We start from the raw sequence: 20,790 nt of genomic DNA on the forward strand, positions 1-20,790 counted from the left end.
GGATGGTACAGTGACATGACAGATGGATGGCGTTGTCCAAGTCCATTCATAAAGTGATCATAGGCACACATACAAACAGAAAATTGACGTGCTAAAATGACAAAGAAATAGTCCCGTAAATAATACAGTCCAATTAGAAGTGATCTAGTCCAATCATGAAACTAGTAGATCACTCCACAGAAAATAGGAAGGATTAAGACTCAGGGGTCTGCAACCTTTAAGACAAAAAGAGCCACTTGGACCCATTTCCGAAGGGAAAAAAGAAAACGGAGCCGCAAAACCATTGCGACATTTAAAACAAATATAACACTGCATATATGCCCCCTTTCAAAGCAGTGACCAGCGTACATGCCCCTTTCAAAGCACTGACCAGCGTACATGCCCCTTTCAATGCAGTGACCAGCGTACATGCCCCTTTCAATGCAGTGACCAGCGTACATGCCCCTTTCAATGCAGTGACCAGCGTACATGCCCCTTTCAATGTAGTGACCAGCGTACATGCCCCTTTCAATGTAGTGACCAGCGTACATGCCCCTTTCAATGGTGGTGACCAGCGTACATGCCCCTTTCAATGGTGGTGACCAGCGTACATGCCCCTTTCAATGGTGGTGACCAGCGTACATGCCCCTTTCAATGGTGGTGACCAGCGTACATGCCCCTTTCAATGGTGGTGACCAGCGTACATGCCCCTTTCAATGGTGGTGACCAGCGTACGTGCCCCTTTCAATGGTGGTCACCAGCGTACGTGCCCCTTTCAATGGTGGTGACCAGCGTACGTGCCCCTTTCAATGGTGGTGACCAGCGTACGTGCCCCTTTCAATGGTGGTGACCAGCGTACGTGCCCCTTTCAATGGTGGTGACCAGCGTACGTGCCCCTTTCAATGGTGGTGACCAGCGTACGTGCCCCTTTCAATGGTGGTGACCAGCGTACGTGCCCCTTTCAATGGTGGTGACCAGCGTACATGCCCCTTTCAATGGTGGTGACCAGCGTACATGCCCCTTTCAATGGTGGTGACCAGCGTGCGTGCGTGCCCCCTTCAAAGCATTACTTCACTTACCTGCCGTCACCGTGCCTGGCGTGCTGCTGACGGGAGTCTGGTTCTCGGTCGGACGTCGTCTTCTTCCTTGACCTGCATTCGCGCCGCTGCCCTCCTCTCTGACGGCGGGCGGGAAGGTGACGTCGGGACGGTGCATGACTAATGCACGCACCGCCCCCCACGCGATGTCACTCGGGATGTCCTCTATGATTGGGGGAGTGTCGGGGCGCATTGCAATGCGCACCGATGACACCCAGAAGGCCGCCAATCGGCGGCTCTGCGTGACGCACAGTGCGCCTCCTCCCCTCATCCGCCCCAGAGCCGCGGCAAAGGTTTAAAAGAGCCACATGCGGCTCCGGAGCCGCGGGTTGCTGACCTATGGATTAAGTATTCAACCTAAATGAAAAATAATACCTTGATGGTGATTATCATATAAAAAGGTGAAACACCCGGGTGTGCCTCCACCATATGATATGAGATGGCCGCCTACCAAAGGAAATAGACTCTAGACTATAAGAGTCATGAGGCAGTATGATAGAATATCCTTAAGACCGGAATCATCAACCCTCTTTCCTTTGCACCGAAAACGGAGACCTCTATGGCATTTCTTTGATGTCCAATAGGGAGCACTCACATAGGAAATGATTCACCGAAAATCATTCATTTAAGATGAATCAAAGAAACTCCTATAGTGTGGAACCCTTTAAAATCCTATTAAAGATAAGATACCAACTGCTTACATAGAGGCTGTTAAAATCAAACGTATAGCCAATGTATATCTGTCACTGGATTCAAACCGACAGCCTCGCTGGGTCAGCAGGTGTGGTATCGTCGTGAGCAGGGACTCCACCCAATTAGTTTCATGAAAGCTCAGGGGGTCCTCCTCGCTGGGCTCTGCAGAGTGTATCTTCAGCTCTCCACCTCCTTCTTTTTTTTTTTTTTTTAACCCTCAGACAAGCTTTATAATTTAGCACTTTGGATGTAGAGAAGAGACTACTGCAGATAAACCGGTACAACTTATGCTGGAGGATTTGTTCTCTTATGTAACACCTGAGCCCATTTATTTCACTTGGTTTATGCCGGGGTTTACAACCACTTTAATTGGTGCATTACCACAACTTGATAGTCTGAATGAACACTAGAAGCTTGACCAAATGTTGCCTTTTCCTTTGTGGTTCTTGGTTTTGGACCATTAATGTCCCATGAGGGTGGACAGATAGGCCTCAGCCCTGTGTAAGCTTTGACTAGAGTGACTCTGAGCCTGCACAGGGTATCCCATCTTCTCTCTCGTCTATTGTTTCAGGCAGGGTTTTCCCCATTTGGTGCCGCCATCTTGCCTCTCAAATGGCATCAGGCCAAGGTGCCAGCCACAGACATTCCAAGCTTCCGTGTGGTGGTGAGGCATCATTGCTCTCCACATACAGAGACGAAGATGTCGTTTTGAGAAGAAGCCAAAATTTGTGTATCGGCTCAAGTCTTAGACTGCATGGATTATGGAAATGAGCCATGTATTTTGAACAGCTTACTATGAAGGTGCTATTAGGTTGACCTGGTGGTGAAACAAAAGGTTCACTTAGGAGGAGGAGGAGTGCTAAAAAAAAAAAGAATTTGGTGAGTAATGTTTTTTTATTCACTTGTAAACATCATGCATTTTGCAAAATGAATACATATTTTCTACTGGTTGGCACAGTATGATGCCAGCCTAGCGAGGCAATGTGCTCCTTACCCATAAAAGGGATATTAAAAATGAATCCACTTTATCACTGTGCTCTGTTTTGAAGTATAGGAAGTACCCTATGAGTTTAGGTCCTGACCGAGTGAAACTGGTTAGGAAGGGGTGTCAAAAGTTTCTTCTGGGCCACATCAGCATTATGGTTGCCCTCAAAGGGCCAGTTGCATCTGTAAGCCTGTAGCTGTCCAGAGCACCCCACCTCCCTGACATCAGATGTTACGAGCCCCCCCTCTATCAAAAGTAAAGCGTCCCCCACCCTCCCTTAAATCGCACAGTGTGCCTATCTTACCCTGTGATGCAGAAAGTGCAGGGTCTGGAGGAGAACCGGAGTCAGTTGCCGGAGTCTGCTGATTGCCAAGACCAGAGGAAGCAGAGATGAGGCGGTTACTCTGGTGTCACCACTGTGCTCTTAGAACTTTCACCTTCTTTTTACATGTGTCTCCGCATAAATCATAAATCCTTTAAATTGATGGATCCTCCTATGGTCTCCATTCCACTAGGGGCTCTCTTGGTTAGAATTTTCTCTGTTGTGGGTGCGTTTTTTCCTTTTAATATGTACACATCCGCTTGCGTCACTTCAGGTACCTCGTGTGACCCCACTTATGCCCTACATGTTGCTTCCATCATCACGTGACTTCCTCATTCCCTGAGGAAGTCGGGTGACTTCTTGCAATAGGTGTGTATTCACCTTTTGCAAGAATTGGGTTTAAGTTTGCATATGTTTTATTTGCAAATCATCACTGAATTTTGTTTATTTCATTATTATATAGATCACATATTTATTATGCTCCTCTGTGTGTATTCCAGGGCTTGCCTCACCCAGAGTATAGGAACATGTGGAAAAAGCCTCCCATAGTGTGATATTGTTTAAACTGCTTGTTTTATTAGGCTTAAAATATGGCACCAACAATAAAACAACTTTGTACACATCCGCTTGCGTCCCTTCAGGTACCTCGTGTGACCCCACTCATGCCCTACGTGTTGCGTCATCATCACGTGACTTCCTCATTCCCTGAGGAAGTCAGGTGACTTCTTGCAATAGGTGTGTCTTCACCTTTTGCAAGAATTGGGTTTAAGTTTGCATATGTTGAATTTGCAAATCATCACTGAATTTGTTTATTTCATTATTATATAGATCACATATTTATTATACGGTACTATTAGTAGCGCAGCACCATTTTTCATTTGCATACTTGTATACTCTTTTTATCGTTGTGGGAATATGATGCGTGTTTCAAAATTCGACCCATGTATGGCCAGCCTAAGACAGGAAAATATATTACTGGTGGGATCAGTAGGTGGAAATTGTGGAAATAAAGGAAAAAAGCCAGAATAAAAATGAATGCAGCCACCTCATCTAAGTACTGGTAAGCTGCAATGTATTACATTTTTCTTGTTGAGTTAAGATACATGTGCATGCTGTATTGGGATGCCTGCCTTCACACGCACATGAACTTTAATGGCATCCCAGTCCGTTGGGTTCAATATTGAGTAGGCCCACCATTTGCAGCTATAACAGCTTCAACTCTTCTGGGAAGGCTGTCCACAAGGTTTAGGAGTGTGCGTCCTACACCCCAATCCATCCATGTCTTTATGGACCTTTCTTTTGTGCACCGGTCCAAATAATTTGGTGGCAGGGGGATTATGGTGTGGGGTTGTTTTTCAGGGGTTGGACTTGCATAATTACATAGTTGCATAGTTTGTGAGGTTGAAAAAAGACATCAGTCCATCCAGTTCAACCTATGATGTGTGTGTTTGTTTGCTGATAACCGTACATTGTATACCCCTTTATGTTCTGGTCCTTAAGGTGCCCATCTAATAGTTTTTTGAAACTATCGATGCTCCCTGCTGATACCACTGCTTGTGAAGAGAATTCCACATCCTTACTGCTCTGACAGTGAAGAACCCCTTACGTATTTTAAGATTAAACCGTTTTTCCTCTAGTTTTAGTGAGTGACCACGTGTCTTATTGTATTTCCTTTCTCTAAAAAGTTTGTCCCTTATGCTCGGGTCACTAGTACAGTATTTGTACATTGATATCATAACCCCCTCAATCGTCTCTTCTCCAGAGAGAATAGGTTCAGTGCTTGTAGTCTTTCCTCATAGCTGATGTCCTCCATTCCCCTAATTATTTTTGTTGCCCTTCTCTGGACTTTCTCCAGTCCCAGCACATCCTTCCTGAGGACCGGTGCCCAGAACTGGACAGTATACTCCAGATGTGGCTGGACCAGAGTCTTGTAGAGTGGTAGAATAATTTCTTTATTTCTGGAGTGAATCCCCTTTTTTATACATCCCAGTATTCTGTTGGCTTTGTTGCAGCGGCTTGGCATTGCATGCCACTGCCAAGCCTGTTGTCCACCAGAACCCTCAGGTCCTTTTCCATCTTAGATTCACCCAGAGGTTCCCCCCCCTAGTGAGTAGCTTGCTTTCGTGTTTCTGACGCCCAAGTGCATTACCTTACATTTTTCAACTTTAAACTTCATCTGCCATGCAGTTGCCCACCCCATTATTTTGTTCAATTCCTTGTAAGGTTTCCACATCCTGTATCGAAGATATTGGCATGCTGAGTTTAGTATCATCTGCAAATACTGAGATTGTACTCGATATCCCCTCCTCTAGATCATTTATGAATAAATTAAACAGGCTTGGTCCCAGGACAGAACCCTGGGGGACCCCACTTTCCACACCCGCCCAATCCGAGTACTCCACATTAATCATCACCCTCTGGACTCTCCCCTGGAGCCAGTTCTCTATTCAGGTACTCACCCTTTGGTCCATACCTACCTTCCTTAGTTTGTACAGTAAGCGTTTGTGGGGAGCGGTGTCAAAGGCCTTTGCAAAGTCGCTTACCTTTATCTAGGTGGCAGCTCACTTCATCGTAGAAGGTTAATAGATTGGTCTGGCAAGAACGATTTTTCATGAATCCATGCTGATTACTACTAATACCAATACCATTTTCATTACTAAAGTCTTGTATATAGTCTCTTAACATCTCCTACAAAATCTTGCAGACTACTGATGTTCGGCTGACCGCCCTATAGTTACCCGAGATGTATCTCGGCCCTTTTTTAAATATTTGTACCACGTTGGCTTAGTTCCAATCAGCTGGCACCATACCCTTCAGTAGACTATCCTTAAAGATCAAGAATAATGGCCCCTTAGTTCCAGTGAAGGTAACTCCTAAGGCGTCAGCATACCAGGACATTTTGGACAATTGCATGCTCCCAACTTTGTGGTAACAGTTTGGGGATGACCCCTTCCTTTTCCAACATGACTGTGCACCAGTGCACAAAGCAAGGTCCATAAAGGCCTAGATGAGTGAGTTTGGGGTGGAGGAACTTGACTGGCCTGCACAGAGTCCTGACCTCAACCCGATAGGGCACCTCTCGGATAAATGCTGAGACTGTGAGCCAGGCCTTCTCATCCAACATGCATGGAAAAATTAGCCTCTTAACAGAACTAGACCTCAGTTAGGTCTATCCACGCCTTAGGGAGTTTCACCTCTTACTCCAGGTGTATATGTCAATATCCTCTGGTAATGCCTCCTATAGTTGCAGCTGGATGCTCAAACCGGATAGTGTGGAGTAAAATGACAAGATGAGAGCTTTCATTGCGCAATGTAACTTTTTAAATAAGTAATCGCTGATTTAAAACTACAAGATTCCAGTAAAGACATGCAGTTTGATAATACACTTGTCTACAGCCCCGGCGGGCGTACTGACGTCACTGCTATTTCCTCCGCCCAGCATGCCCGCCGGGGCTTTAGATGAGTGTATCAACAAACTGCCTGTCTTACTGGAATCTTGTGAGTAACTTTTTAAATAAGTAATCGTTGATTTAATACTACATTGCACAATGAGAGCTCTCATCTTGTCATTTTACTCCACACGGTTCGAGCGTCCAGCTGTAACTATAGGAGCCATTACCAGAGGATATTACCATATACACGTGGAGTGAGGGGTGACACTCACTGAGGCTTTGGATACACCTAATTGAGGTCTAATTTTCTGGTAAGAGGCTAAACTTTCCTATCGGGGAGCACTGATGTGTGAACACCGCGGAATAAGGAATATATGTGCACCTCTGGACTATCATGTTTTGGATTTGATTTCTTCCTCCTTGCTTACAATTTTTTTTTCATGTGTGATTTTTTGCAGTTAGATTTTACAGATTAAGAATTTATGGCACATAGCATAAAGTTTTTAATAACTTTCTGTACTGTTAATTCTTTCTTTGGAATTCCCGTAGACACACTCCTAAACCTTGTGGACAGTTTTACCAGAAGAGTTGAAGCTGTTATAGCTGCAAAGGGTGGGCCAACTCAATATTAAACCCTATGGACTAATGCTTCGTACATACGATCCGATAAGCTTATGAAAATAATCGCTTTTGAATTGATCGCACAATAATCTGATCATCAGTACACAGCTTTCAACAGCTGATCACGACATTTCTTCCAACACAATCTGAAGGGACAAGCACGAAAACTTTTTTTTTTCCCGTACGATAGCCTAATCGTTTAACCACTTCTCGCCCACCCTATAGGCAAATGACGGCGGGAATGTGGTTGTGTTATCCTGACCGGACGTCATATGATGGCGGCAGGATAACACAGCTCTGGGCACCACCCGGGGGCGCGCAGAGCGGCGATCGGTGATGCGAGGTGTCAGTCTGACTCCCTGCATCTCCAATCTCGGTAAAGAGACTACTGACGTAGCTTTTTACCATGTGATCAGCCGTGTCCAATCACGGCTGGTCACATCGTAAACAGGAACAGTCGTTGATCGACTTTCCTTAGTTCGTGCCTGACAGGCACGGGTGAAGGAGCGCCGATCGGCGGCTCCCCTGACAGGGGGGAGGGGTTGGCACTGGTAATCAGATCATTGATTACCAGTGCAGACCCTCGGGGGGGGGGGGGGGATGCCACTAGATCCACCAGGGATGCCCACTATGACCCCAGGGATGCCCACTATGGCCACCAGGGATGGCAATCAGGGCTCAGGGAGCCCCCCATTGCCCTCCCCATCAGTGCTGCCCGCCAGTGTCCTCCCTATCAGTGCTTCCCACAAGTGCCCATCATTGCCATCCTTTAGTGTCGCCCACCAGTGCCGCCTATCAGTGCCCATTAGTGCCGATCAGTGCCCACCAGTGCTGCCTATCAGTGCCCGTCAGTGCCACCTATCAGTGTCCAGCAGTGCCGCCTATCAGTGCCCACCAATGCTGCATATCTGTGCTACCTATCAGTGCCTCCTATCAGTGCCACCCCATCAGTGCCTCCTCATCAGTGCCTGTCAGTGCAGTCTCATCAGTGCAGGAAAAAACTTATTTATTTACAAAATTGTATAACATAAACAATTTTTTTTTTCAAACTTTTCGGTCTTTTTTTATTTGTTTAGCAAAAAGTAAAAATCGCACAGGTGATCAAATACCACCAAAAGAAAGCTCTATTTGTGGGGGGAAAATTACATAAATTTGGTGTAGGTACAGTGTTGCATGACCGCGCAATTGTCATTCAAAATGCAACAGCGCTAAAAGGGGAAAATTGGCCTGGGCAGGAAGGGAGGGAAGTGCCCAGTATTAAGTGGTTAATCAGTACAGTATGCGTCCGCTAAAAATCGATAGACAAAGACCACGCATGATCAGAAACACTAAAATAATCCTGAAAAAGCCTGGCTGCCATTGTTTTTGTTCTGCACTATCCGATACGTAGCTACGCAACCAGGAAGCTTTTCTAGAATCGTACGAAAAAAATCATACGTTGTAGAACGCGTTGTTGAATTCAATACTGGTATCGTGCAATATAATGTGAACGATAATGCCTCGTACACACGCAACGATTATCGGCGGACCGATCGGCCCACTTTTGTCCAGTGTTATTTTGTTGGTTGAAATGTGCTCTAGACTGCACAAGAATTTTCTCAGCCAACAAAAACCAACTTCAGAAGTGATGTCATGTGATGGTTGACTTTCTGTGTGTTTTTTCTTCTCTGAGCATGCCCAGTCTTGCTCATCAGATTTTTGTCTGCCGAAATCTGTACTGACTGACGAAAAATCGGCCGTTGTGGTGACGGCCAACAAAAATTTAATAGCATGCACACCAGATTTTATTCGGCCGAAAAGTCGCAGTCGGTTGTCGAAAGCATCATACTAACAAGCCGAAAATCGGCCGATCGGACGTTGGCCGAAAATTCACGGCCAACTATCGATGCGTGTGTACGAGGCATTAGTCGTCCGATTATCTGATCGTGTGTACACGACATTAGACTGGGATGCCATTAAAGTTCATGTGTGTAATGGCAGGTTTCCCAATTGGTGTGGATTTGATTTAAATCACTAGTAAAAAGGCCTGATTTTAAATCCACTCAATTTAAATTATAATTTTTAAAAAGCAATTGTCATCTCTGTCCTGCAGCGGCTCCTCTTTTGACCCGCTGTTGACTCAACGACAGCCCCATTCACTTTAATAGGACAGCTGGCAATGCGGCAGTGACACAACAAGGTGAGGGACGTGGCAGCGGCAGCAGGTGAATGAATGGCCAGTAACAGGCGCTGTCATGATGGATCTGAAATGACAGGTGCTCTTTAAATGTAAGCACTCATTCTTGCTGGTAGTTAGTGTGAAATTGTGTGAATGCATCAAAGCAGTGTGCTTGGGTTCACAAAAATGTAAATATTGCAGAATATACGGCCTCCTGCTACATAACTAAGGTCCATTTCATGCTCCATAAACTAAATTAATAATGTATGGTAAATAGAAAACTATCGTTAGATAGATTTTTACTCCAAAAGCATTTTATTTAAACAAAATTTAATTAAAAACAAAAATCTGATTTTTAATTAAAATAAAAAAAATCTGATTCTTAAATTTAAAAAAATCTTATTTTTTTTAAATAATAGAAAAAAAAATTGACTCTTATCCACCCTGGTCCCAATACTTTTGACAATAAAGTGTATTTTCTGGTAATGCCTTTGTAAAAATAAGCTGTGTGTGCTTTTTGGGCAGTTGTCTACCCTACCCCAGATATCTGTGGGTCAGCCAGGTCCCGATCAAATCTAATTCGCTTGTAAAAGCTTTTGTAGGAATTCTGTAGCTGCCCGCAGAACATAGAAGCTGGAATCTTCAGATATTTATGTAAGCTGGGCAGTGATCATCTGCTTGCTGTTCCTAAGCTACAGAAAGTTCAAGAGCCAGTAAGCCAGAGGCTGACGCTGAATAATGGTGATCGCGTGCCCCTATGTGGCTTTAGCCATAGAACAGGCTGATGTCATGAGGGCAGCCCCTTCCCCTTTGGCACGCTGCCCCCAGCACTCCCAGTGCGGGGGCTGGGATCATGAGCGGAGTATTTATACATGCAGCAAGCTGGGTGCTGAGCTGCTGGAAGAGACTGTGACATGCGTTAGGTACACTAGGGAATTCTATGCCCCTACTCTGGAGCCAGGGTGGGGTATGTAACTGATCTGATGCCTCTTACCATGACTAATTATCATCATGTTGATTAAAGGGGTAGTACAACATTGCAATGCATAAAAGAAAGGTAGCTATTTTTATGTGGAGTGTCAGAGACATCCCGCTAACAGCTGTACTTTTTAAATAGGCAAGTGTGTTGAGTGTTTGAATCGAAATACGTTTTGGCTTCTGTGGGTCCGTGAGATATTCAGAACACTCTGTAAAAGTAAAGGAGACATGCATGCACAATCTGCTGTACCTAGATGTTTTTTCTGATCCGAAAGTTCTTGTCGGATCTTCCGGCACAGTTGTCTTTCTGAAATGCTATCTTAAAGTGGACACCATGTAAAACAATGAAATGTGGAGGCCTCCTATCTCTATCTATCTATCTATCTATCCTATCTATCCTATCTATCCTATCTATCCTATCTATCCTATCTATCCTATCTATCCTATCTATCCTATCTATCCTATCTATCCTATCTATCCTATCTATCCTATCTATCCTATCTATCCTATCTATCCTATCTATCCTATCTATTCTATCTATTCTATCTATCCTATCTATCTATCTTACACAGGATATAATGCTTGTTTATTCCCGGGGGTGTCTAATAAGGAGGAATACTTGTCTTATTCCTCTGTCCCGCAGGCTTCCTTCCTAATGGCTCTGAAATCGAAGACCGTTCCCCTGTTGTTGCTTCTCTTCTCCGTTTTGTGCCCCCTCTTTTCTCTCCTGTGTTCCCTCTTACTACGTTGGTGGTCTGTGACATCGAAAGATGCCTGGTGTTCCTTCCCTAAATGAAGACACTGTCCCCTACCGCTGTTTCTGGCTTTGCTGATTGGCATTGGTGCTGGAAATAATGCAGGCACTGTTAGAAGATCACTCTATCCAAGCCTTTCTCAGCCTTCTAACCCCGGATGAACTCCTAAAATGAATTTTAGGTTTTTGGGAGCCCTTGCTAAAACCAGATCATTGGGATGGAGGGGGTCCATAGAAAAATGTCCACCTACAATGGTGTGTGGTCTGTAGCAATAAGGAAAGCTTTTACAGGCAGCTAAAATGATAATTTGTGTCCCGCTTCTGACTTTGGAACTATGCAAGCACCCTCAGATGGGGAGGCTAGTCAGCCACAGTTTAAGGGACCCCTACTTACCTCCAGAGCAGGGGTATTGAATTCAAATTTATGGAGATCCGATCAGTAAAGATTTCTTCCTACAGAGGTCTGAGTCGCATGCTCGTGTGTTGCCTCAGATCCTTCCCATCACAGATCCCTAATTTTATATGAAAATCTTGTTCACATCAGTGTCCTCAGTCACCCACTACACATCAGTTTCCCCTTCACATTAGTGTCCACTGCCCACTTCACATAACCCCCCCCCCCCCACAGCACTGCCCCCTTCACATCACCTTTCCGCCCAGCACCTGCCCCCTACATCTCCCCACCCAGAGCTAGCCCACTTTAAATCACCCTCCGAAGCATTGCTTCCATTTACATAACACCCTACTACACACAGTACTGCCCTCTTCAGATCTCCCTCCCTTTACATCGCCCACTGCCTCCCTTTACATCGCCCACTGCCTCCCTTTACATTGCCCACTGCCTCCCTTTACATCGCCCACTGCCTCCCTTTACATCTTCTCACAACACTTGCCCCTCCCTTTACATCTGCCCCCCTTTACATCACCCCCACTACACTCAGCGCTCCCACAACTCCCCACCAGCACTTGCCACCCTTCACAGCACTCTGCAACCCTTTTTATCACCCCCCTCCCACCACACACAGCACTAGAACCTGCCATCCTTCACATTACTCTCCCTCCCACAGCACTGCGCCCAATTCACATCACCCCCCCCCCCCCCCCCATACACACACAATAATGTGCTCTGCTCCTCTTACATCTGCCACCCTCTTGAAATCACTCCAAACACACATGGCAATGCTGCCTTCATGCCACCACCTGCCTCCCTCCTTCACAGCCATGTCCTCTTGCCTAACTTACACAGAGTGGAGAGTGATTGGAAGGCACAGCAGCACTGGATGGAGGGTGGGAGTTGGGGGCTGACAAGGTTAACTTTTCTTACTAACAAGCTGGGGATTGGGTACTAGGGCTCAGTGTCCTAGTCACCGGCTAGTTAATATTGAATGTTCACTTATGCAGCTCCCACCATCCATCCAGTGTGGCTGTTCCTCCTTCTCTAAATGCTGTCCCCTGCCTCCCACTCTCTATGCTGCCTTGAGAATGGCCACAGTGGAGTCTAATGCCTCGTACACACGCAACGATGATCGGCCGACTTTTGTCCAGTGTTGTTGTGTTGGTTGAAATGTGCTCTAGACTGCACACAAATTTTCTCGGCCAACAAAAATCTACTTCAGAAGTGATGTCATGTGATGGTTTACTTTCCGTGTGTTTTTTCTTGTCTGAGCATGCCCAGTCTTGCTCGATTTTTGTCTGCCAAAATCTGTACCGACTGACGGAAAATCGGCCGTTGTGGTGACAGCCAAAAAAAATTTTATAGCCTACACACCAGATTTTATTCGGCCGAAAAGTCGGAGTCGGTTGTCGAAAAGCATCATACTAACAAGCCGAAAATCGGCTGATCGGACGTTGGCCGAAAAGTCACGGCCAACTATCGACGCGTGTGTACGGGGCATTAGGAGAAGGAAGGTTCCTAAATGGCATGACCGCGGGCCTGTATGGGACATCGGTTCGGTCCAGATCGTGGTCCACCATTTAACGATGCCTGCTTTAGAGGAATCCTGGTTAAGCTTGCAGCAGACCTGGTGGAATGTACTACTAGGTAAGGAACACCAGGAACCTCTTGAAATGTGGTCTTGGTACGTCTGTTGAAAGTGTTGTAGTTCTTTTTTCACTTAGTTTTTATTGAAAACAATATTAAAGGTTGTTTGCAAAATACAGGAGCATAGGTCTACATCAGTTGGTGGAACAACCTCAGTACAGAGCAATGATAAAAAAAAGTATATTACAGTGAGAGGTAGAGCAATAGTTCAAGGGGAAATTCTCTTTGTTGACCAATTAACAAGGGTTTCCAACGTATGAAGTTACACATAACGAGTGGAAATGCCGTAGATCCAGGCATCATTTGGGCGTAATGTGATCAAAATCCCAGAGTGATACCTGAGATTGTGGCTTATACTCCTCTCAAGAGTTATTATAGGATTTAAAGGGCAAGTCAAGTTGTTTGTGCATAGGGTCAGGAACCTATGTGGCTGAATTTGGATTATTGCCCACATACATGGACAAGGGGGCTGTCCCAAAACTGAGGGAGCATAAAAAGGAAGACAGAGAGGAAAGGGAAGAGAAAAGGTGGTGGTGGGGATTTTGTTTCTACCCCAGAGGCTCAGAAGCTCATTGAGAATATAACTAATACGCCGTTTTAGGTTACAGGTCCAAGAAGCATACGAGTGGCCACGTGGATGGAAACTGTTCCAACCAAGACTACCAGGTACTCAAGAATGTGTAGCTTGCGTTGGTTAAGATTGCTGTAAATTTCTCATTTACCAACATGACATGTACCCGACTTTTCACTTGAGCTGACAAGGCGAGAACGCATCCCTATATTGGTTTGTGAAGGAGCGCCTTCCATGGGTCCTCATGCAAATTTAAGTGCAAGACCCTATTGACCATGTTCTAGACTGATATCCACAACTGTTTGACTTTGGGGCATGTTCACCAAATATATTTCTTATTGTCTAGGACTAGGCAACCCCTAGAAGCATGTAGGACTAGGCAACTCCTAGAAGCATGTAGGACTAGGCAACCCCTAGAAGCATGTAGGACTAGGCAACCCCTAGAAGCATGTAGGACTAGGCAACCCCTAGAAGAATGTAGGACTAGGCAACCCCTAGAAGCATGTAGGACTAGGCAACCCCTAGAAGCATGTAGGACTAGGCAACCCCTAGAAGCATGTAGGACTAGGCAACCCCTAGAAGCATGTAGGACTAGGCAACCCCTAGAAGCTTTTAGGACTAGGCAACCCCTAGAAGCTTTTAGGACTAGGCAACCCCTAGAAGCATGTAGGAGGGTAAGTGAGGAGACATTTTGCAATGCCCGCTGGAGTAAAATACCACCAAGACAATACTTTGAAGTTTCCAGAGTGAAAACGCTGCCCAATGACTGGGATATTGCCTCCCACGTTTTGCTTGAAAAGTTTTAACGGATTCTTTGCCACTTCTAGCAGTAAGATGGAGTTTAAGTGTTGCAGTTGTTTATTACGGAAGAGAATAGTAAGGACATGGGGCCTTGGGTTGTAGGGCACGTCCGGCACCTGGTCTCAAATGCTGTTGAAGGTTTCAAACAGTCATGGTTTTTAGTTAGTGATTCCAGTAGGTGGTGGATTTGCAGATCATGACATTTCTGAGCTTTAAGTTGGAAGTTGCCCTAGGAGGTCAGTAAGGAGCAAACTGTTGGGTGCTTTAGGTATTTCAACAGTACGTATGGACATAGCCATAATATAGCTCATGTCTATCAGTTTATTGTATAGTAATTACATTTGAATAAAAGCCAAGGTAGATTTTTAAATACTTTTTTTTTTTTTCTTGCCTTTTTAGGTTTCTTCCTATGCATTTTTACTCTCCATGCCCAATGCTATTGCTGAATTGTCAGCCCATACCAAGCTAAACAGAGGGAGTTTTTGCATTACAGCTCATCTATGTAATGGATGAAGAAGGGCCAAATTTAGATTCCATTATCTTGTTTGCAGTGTTTTTTTTTATCCAGAGCTTATCCAGTGCTGTGGTTCTGTGCAGAAAAATACACATGATACCAGTGGTGTTGGTTGAACCAGGCACATAGAAAACAAAAACTCCGGTCTCTGCACAGTGTGTGGCCATGGACTTATCTGTGTGGTGGTCATTTTCTGATTTTGCATCATGGTAGTGGTGATATCACTGGTAGTGGAACCGATTGTATTCAGCTTCAATGCCCAGCATGCAGTCAGCTCATCCTTGAGGTTGTATCCACTTTGTATAGTTGCATCATCACTGCCTTGTGTGTATTGGAATACCATCTAAGCTGCCATGTCAATGCACTAAATTGTATTAAGGGTCATTGCACAGTTAGGAACTACTATACAGGCGCACTGTATTCTAGCGGTTTCTCACACACCCTCTTCTCCCCCTCCTAATTCTTGCTTCATCAATCTATATAATAGTTGGGTGCCAGAATGTATATTATGCTCTCCAAAGTGACCAATGAATGCAGATACCTTATCCCTGCTGGATAAAGCTACACACTTCCCAGCTGCCCATCACTGGTTCCTGATGCAAGAACCAGTTTGTTCTACCATAAGGCTGTCCTACACATTAATTATGACCCCCTGCCATGTGTTATTCCAAGGGGGCCTAAATTCAGAGGAGAACTTCACAAAGTGTCAACTAGTATTACAGTAGTGGGGTAGATGTTGTCAAATACATTTCTTGTAGTGCTATCTTCCTACAGGTCGAATAAAATGCACAAAAAACAAGGGACTTAGAAGGAACTGAAGACTTGCATAAAAACTCTGTGTAGCACCCTACAAAGTAGGTGCTAGGTAAAGTATATTGGCCTTAGTTGCCTAGCGGCAGGGCCATGATTTTCAGCTAGGCTGTCATGTCTCCCAGGTGTAGCTGTTGAGATTGGGAAGTCTTTCCACTGTGTTCCATGAGAGGGTTCTCATTGGGCAGTGGAGGAAACCCAGCCAATGGCACAATCAGGCCTGTATCTAGCCCAGAAAGGCAGATTCTGCCGCACAGGATTCTGGGAGTGGGTAAAAGTTTGAGGGGAGCGCATGACGCAGAGTCCCAGGAGGGAGAGTACGGCTGTCTCTCCTCCTGTCAGCAGGATCGGGTGTCCCGGGCGGCTTGACTGAGGGGATGGAGTGAGCTGAGCTGCAGAGGATCCGGTGTGCCGAGGACCAGCGGAGCAGAGGGGATCCAGTTTCAGGAAAGCATTCCCAGTTTGTGAGTACTGTAAACTGCCCCTGGGGGGTCTGCCTAGTGAGAGAGGACCGCTCCGGTGAAGGTCCAAGGGATCCTGGGGACAGTTAGCGGTAAAAGGGGTGCCAGTGTTGACCCCCAAGTGTAGAGGGGATGCCTAGTGAGAGGACCCTGAAGTGTAGAGGGGGTGCCTAGTGAGAGGACCCTGAAGTGTAGAGGGGGTGCCTAGTGAGAGGACCCTGAAGTGTAAAGGGGGCGCCAGCGGTTGGGCTCTGAAGAGTTAAGTGTACAGTGTTGAGAGTTGCAGCAGCACAAGCAGTTACAAAGAGCTACCTCAGTCAGTGAAGGGCTGGAGGGAGCTGTTTACAGGACTTGAGCTAACCAGAGTGTAAAAGGTCAAGTTCAAGCACAAGTTCAGCAAGTCAGTATTTTTCAAGCGCCTGCAAGCGTTGGTCGGCATTCAGCTGGCATCAAGACAGCGCTAACAGGCATTTTTCTGCAAAGTGTCCCAGTTGTACCTAGTTGGGGCAGAGGAGTATCCCACTCATTCCCTTCTCCCATCCCCATTATCAAATAAACCAAACCAAAGATGCCGTAATGGTCATTGTCTCCAATCTCACACTTGGGTATTCAGCTTAAATGGGCTGAAGGTGTCACCGGTAACAATGGCAGACCCACATCAGGCCCAATGACTGGAAAACCTGCTACATTTGTTAAGTAACAAAAAGGGCCAAAGCTCTTTTTAGCCCTACTTCTCCTGGAGATCACAGAAGTGAGTGTACATCATTCTGCACTCCTGTGACCTGTATTCAGCCAACAGCGGGCTAAGGTCCGCTGTTAGCTGACGTCACACTGGAGAGATTCCAACTTTGTCGGGATCCACCCAGATGCCTGGACCGGTGTGCCGCTGAGAGCCTGAGCCAGTTGCTCCTAGCTCATTCAAAGCCCAGCTCTCCAGTGAGCACTGGAGGGGCAGACCAGAGAGTCGGTGCCTGCCAATTTTCAGCTCACTGAAGATCGAGAACCAAGTGATCTGCTGTGGCATCCACCTAAGTGAGTGTATGTTTGTTGCTTTTTTTGTTTATTCCTGCATTTCATTTTTAAAATCCGTATTCATGGCCTGAAGGCTTTTGGTCCTTTTGGGTAGACCACTGGGACTTGTTTTCTGAGAGGACCATACCTTTGTGCCGAGAGACGCTTAAGTGTTTTTTCCTTTTGGGATGGATAAGTATTCGTCCATACCTGTCTGGGCTACAGGGACCATTTTCCCAGTCCCATTAACCTGTTAGACAATGGTAAGTGTAGAAGGAAGCTGAAGGACTAGCTCTGTTTTTTGTGCAAGGATGCTTAGACATGTTAGGAGAACTTTGGACCAGGCGGTAGGAAAAAATCCAGCTTTTGGAGGCTACTTTCTGTAAACTGGGGAGAGATCCCAGGAGCACTCCAAAGAGTATTTAAAGTGGAGTTCCAGCCTATTTTGCAACTTTAGTGATTCCTGGAGTGCTCGCTATGCTGATCACCAATTGGGCATTTTCAATTTTTTTCGGGGGTCCCTTACCTTATTTTCAGGGCATTTTTTATTGTACTTCCTCCTCCTCCCCCCTCTGTGGCCACGGCCACCGACATCACTTCCGCCTTTGCATTGCATCCTGGGAGCTGTTTGTCATCACTCCCAGGAGGCTGGAACCAGCAAGAACTCCCAGAACACTCCCTGGAATCAGGAAGAAGGACACAGCAGATTACACTGCGGCTTCAGATGCCCACATCTAAGATGGCCGTGCCCAGACAGCATTTTTAAAAGTCAGGTTTTGACTAAAATCCAATACTGTACACCTTGTAAGTATGAGAATAGCGGTTCTGTAAAGGGCGATGGATTAGTATTATAGGGGTATTTTTAATTAAAAAAGGTATTTGAGGCCGGAACTCCACTTTAAGAATGAGATCACCAGAAGTCTAGATAAAGTAAAGGTACTATTTTTCGCATCCAGGAGGTGAGAATGTAGATCCAACCTGTTTCGGCTCAATCCCCTTTCATCAGGGCTTTGTTGATTTTTACAGATGATTGAAGATAATACTGGACAGGTAATTTTTAAAACCTGAAGATTACTATGATAGCACTGTGGGTTGCCTGTCAGGCATATACTTCTAAAGAAGAATCTAATGCTTGTTTCACACTGAACACTTTTCCCACATGTTCTGTGATTGATGATGACCAGGTATTGTTCCAAAATACAGTGTATTACTCATTCCAAGAGCTTTGCATTGTTCTGCAGTATTGATAATTGTAAAAAGTTAACAATATCTCACGAACACTGAGGATAGGAGCAGAAATTGCCTTTGTTTTATGTAGGAGTGGCACATAAGACAATGCCGACTGAAGCTTCATAATGTACCTACTTTCCATGAGATGCATTGAAGTAAAAATAGACTTACAGCAATTTCACAATGAAGTGTGTGGGGAGATGTCACTGCAGAACTGTTTTTTTTTAATCTAATGCCATGACACAAAAGAAGCTGTGAAATTTCTATTTTTTTTTTTTTTTTTTTTTTTAAACCCTCAGTAGGTAAAAAAAAAAGCATAATTTTAATAATCCCTTACAGCTCACACTTAAGTACTGCAAAAGTCTTCCCCCTCCCTTTTCTGTCTGTTTATAAAACAGCATGACTAAAGTGCATGTGATTAGTTTACACCAGCCTGGAGTTTGCTGCAAAGGTTTTTTTTTTTTTTTTTCTTTTATGCATATGTTTAAATAAATAATTTTAGGGTTGAAGATTAGGTAAAATCCTCAAACATATATTTCCTGAAAGCAGTAACCCCAGAGAATACAATTGCGGTAGTTCTCCAATGAGATTTGCACAACGGTTTATCCAACACACATTTTCAGTAAAAAAAACACTGAAGTTTATTTTAGGGCACACAAAAGCAGTCTATTACCTAATTTTGGGTAATATATAAAAGTTGAGGTTGCGCCTATATATATATATATATATATATATATATATATATATATATATATATATATATATATATATATATATATATATATATATATATATATATATATATATACCCAACATGTCAAGCTTTAGAATTGTGCAAGCCTGCAAAACGACGACTTCTGTAAACTAACAATTGCCCGGCCTCCGCATCTTATGTTTGGAGTCCATATCAGGAGAGCAGCCTAGGATGACAACCATGGCTCCATCCATATATACAGTGGAGGAGTGACGTAGCCACCTAGAGTGTGTTGTTTGCAGACTTACCAAGAGAAAATAAAGCAAAAGAAGCTTGAAAAAAGAGAACTTAATGTGGCACCACATCAAACACTAGTAAGATGCAATCGATTACAGTTTTGGTTTAGAGATCCTTTAAAAAAAAAAAAAAAATTTCCAGTCTTAAGGGTTTATATAAAGTGGTTCTAAAGGTTCAAGGTTGATGCATTCTATGCATTAAGGTAAAAAACCTCCTGGGTGCAGTTACCCCCCCCCCAGCCCGCCCCCTTTTACTTGAGACCAATCTCCATCCGGCAATGTGCATGAAAGCAGCTGCTCTCCTAGGTCTCTCCCCTCATTGGCTCACACGGCGGAGGCGGTGCAGCCGCACTCTATTGTGATTGGGCACACACAGCACTGCTTGGGAGCCCCCATAGTGCCAGGACTGGCTGGGGACCCTAAAAGAAGAAAATTGAGGCTGCTCTGTGCAAACCCATTGCACAGAGCAGGTAAGTATGACATGTTGTTTTTGTTATTTAAAAAAAAAAAATCCTTTTTTAGTATTTTAATTTGAATACAGGTTTTCTTTGGTTAACAAAGCTTTGATGCTTTTGCTGTGGTATTCCTTCCAATGTACACCTGTACGAGGGCCGTGATTGCCTGCATGGGGATGCACAGCTGCACCGACATATAGCATCTCACAAAAGTGAGTACACCCCTCACATTTTTGTAAATATTTTATTCTATCTTTTCATGTGACAACACTGAAGAAATGACCCTTTGCTACAATGTAGTAAGTGTACAGCTTGTATAACAGTGTAAATTTGCTGTCCCCTCAAAATAACTCAACACACAGCCATTAATGTCTAAACCGCTGGCAACAAAAGTGAGTACACCCCTAAGTGAAAATGTCCAAATTGGGCCCAATTAGCCATTTTCCCTCCCTGGTGTCATGTGACTCGTGTTACAAGGTCTCGGGTGTGAATGGGGAGCAGGTGTGTTAAATTTGGTGTTATCGCTCTCACTCTCTTATACTGGTCACTGGAAGTTCAACATGGCACCTCAAGGCAAAGAACTCTCTGAGGATCTAAAAAAAAGAATTGTTGCTCTACATAAAGATGGCCTAGGCTATAAAAAGATTGTCAAGACCCTAAAAACTGAGCTGCAGCACAGTGGCCAAGACCATACAGCGGTTTACCAAGACAGGTTCCACTCAGAAAAGGCTTTTGCCATGGTCAACCAAGGGAGTTGAATGCACGTGCTCAGCGTCATATCCAGAGGTTGCCTTTGGGAAATAGACGTACGAGTGCTGCCAGCATTGCTACAGAGGTTGAAGGGGTGGGGGTGGTCAACGTGTCAGTACTTAGACTATATGCTGCATACTGCATCAAATTGGTGTGCAGAGCTGTCGTCCCAGAAGG

The 20,790-nt window shown here is 44.8% G+C and overlaps 1 protein-coding gene across 6 annotated transcripts in view; it reads left to right on the forward strand.

Moving 5' to 3' along the window:
* The first annotated feature begins 6,756 nt into the window (after positions 1–6,756).
* The window catches only part of PACSIN3 (protein kinase C and casein kinase substrate in neurons 3), a 140,245-nt gene continuing 126,211 nt past the window's right edge, over positions 6,757–20,790 (forward strand). For 2 of the 6 annotated variants that reach the window (XM_082271137.1, XM_082271139.1), the window contains exon 1: positions 10,191–10,214. The gene's annotated coding sequence lies outside the window, so the exon portion shown is untranslated. The other 4 variants (XM_082271134.1, XM_082271135.1, XM_082271133.1 and 1 more) reach the window with 4 other exon arrangements.

The sequence above is a fragment of the Pelophylax lessonae genome (genome assembly GCF_965119305.1).
Source record: "Pelophylax lessonae genome assembly, chromosome: 10".
Lineage (NCBI taxonomy): Eukaryota > Metazoa > Chordata > Amphibia > Anura > Ranidae > Pelophylax > Pelophylax lessonae.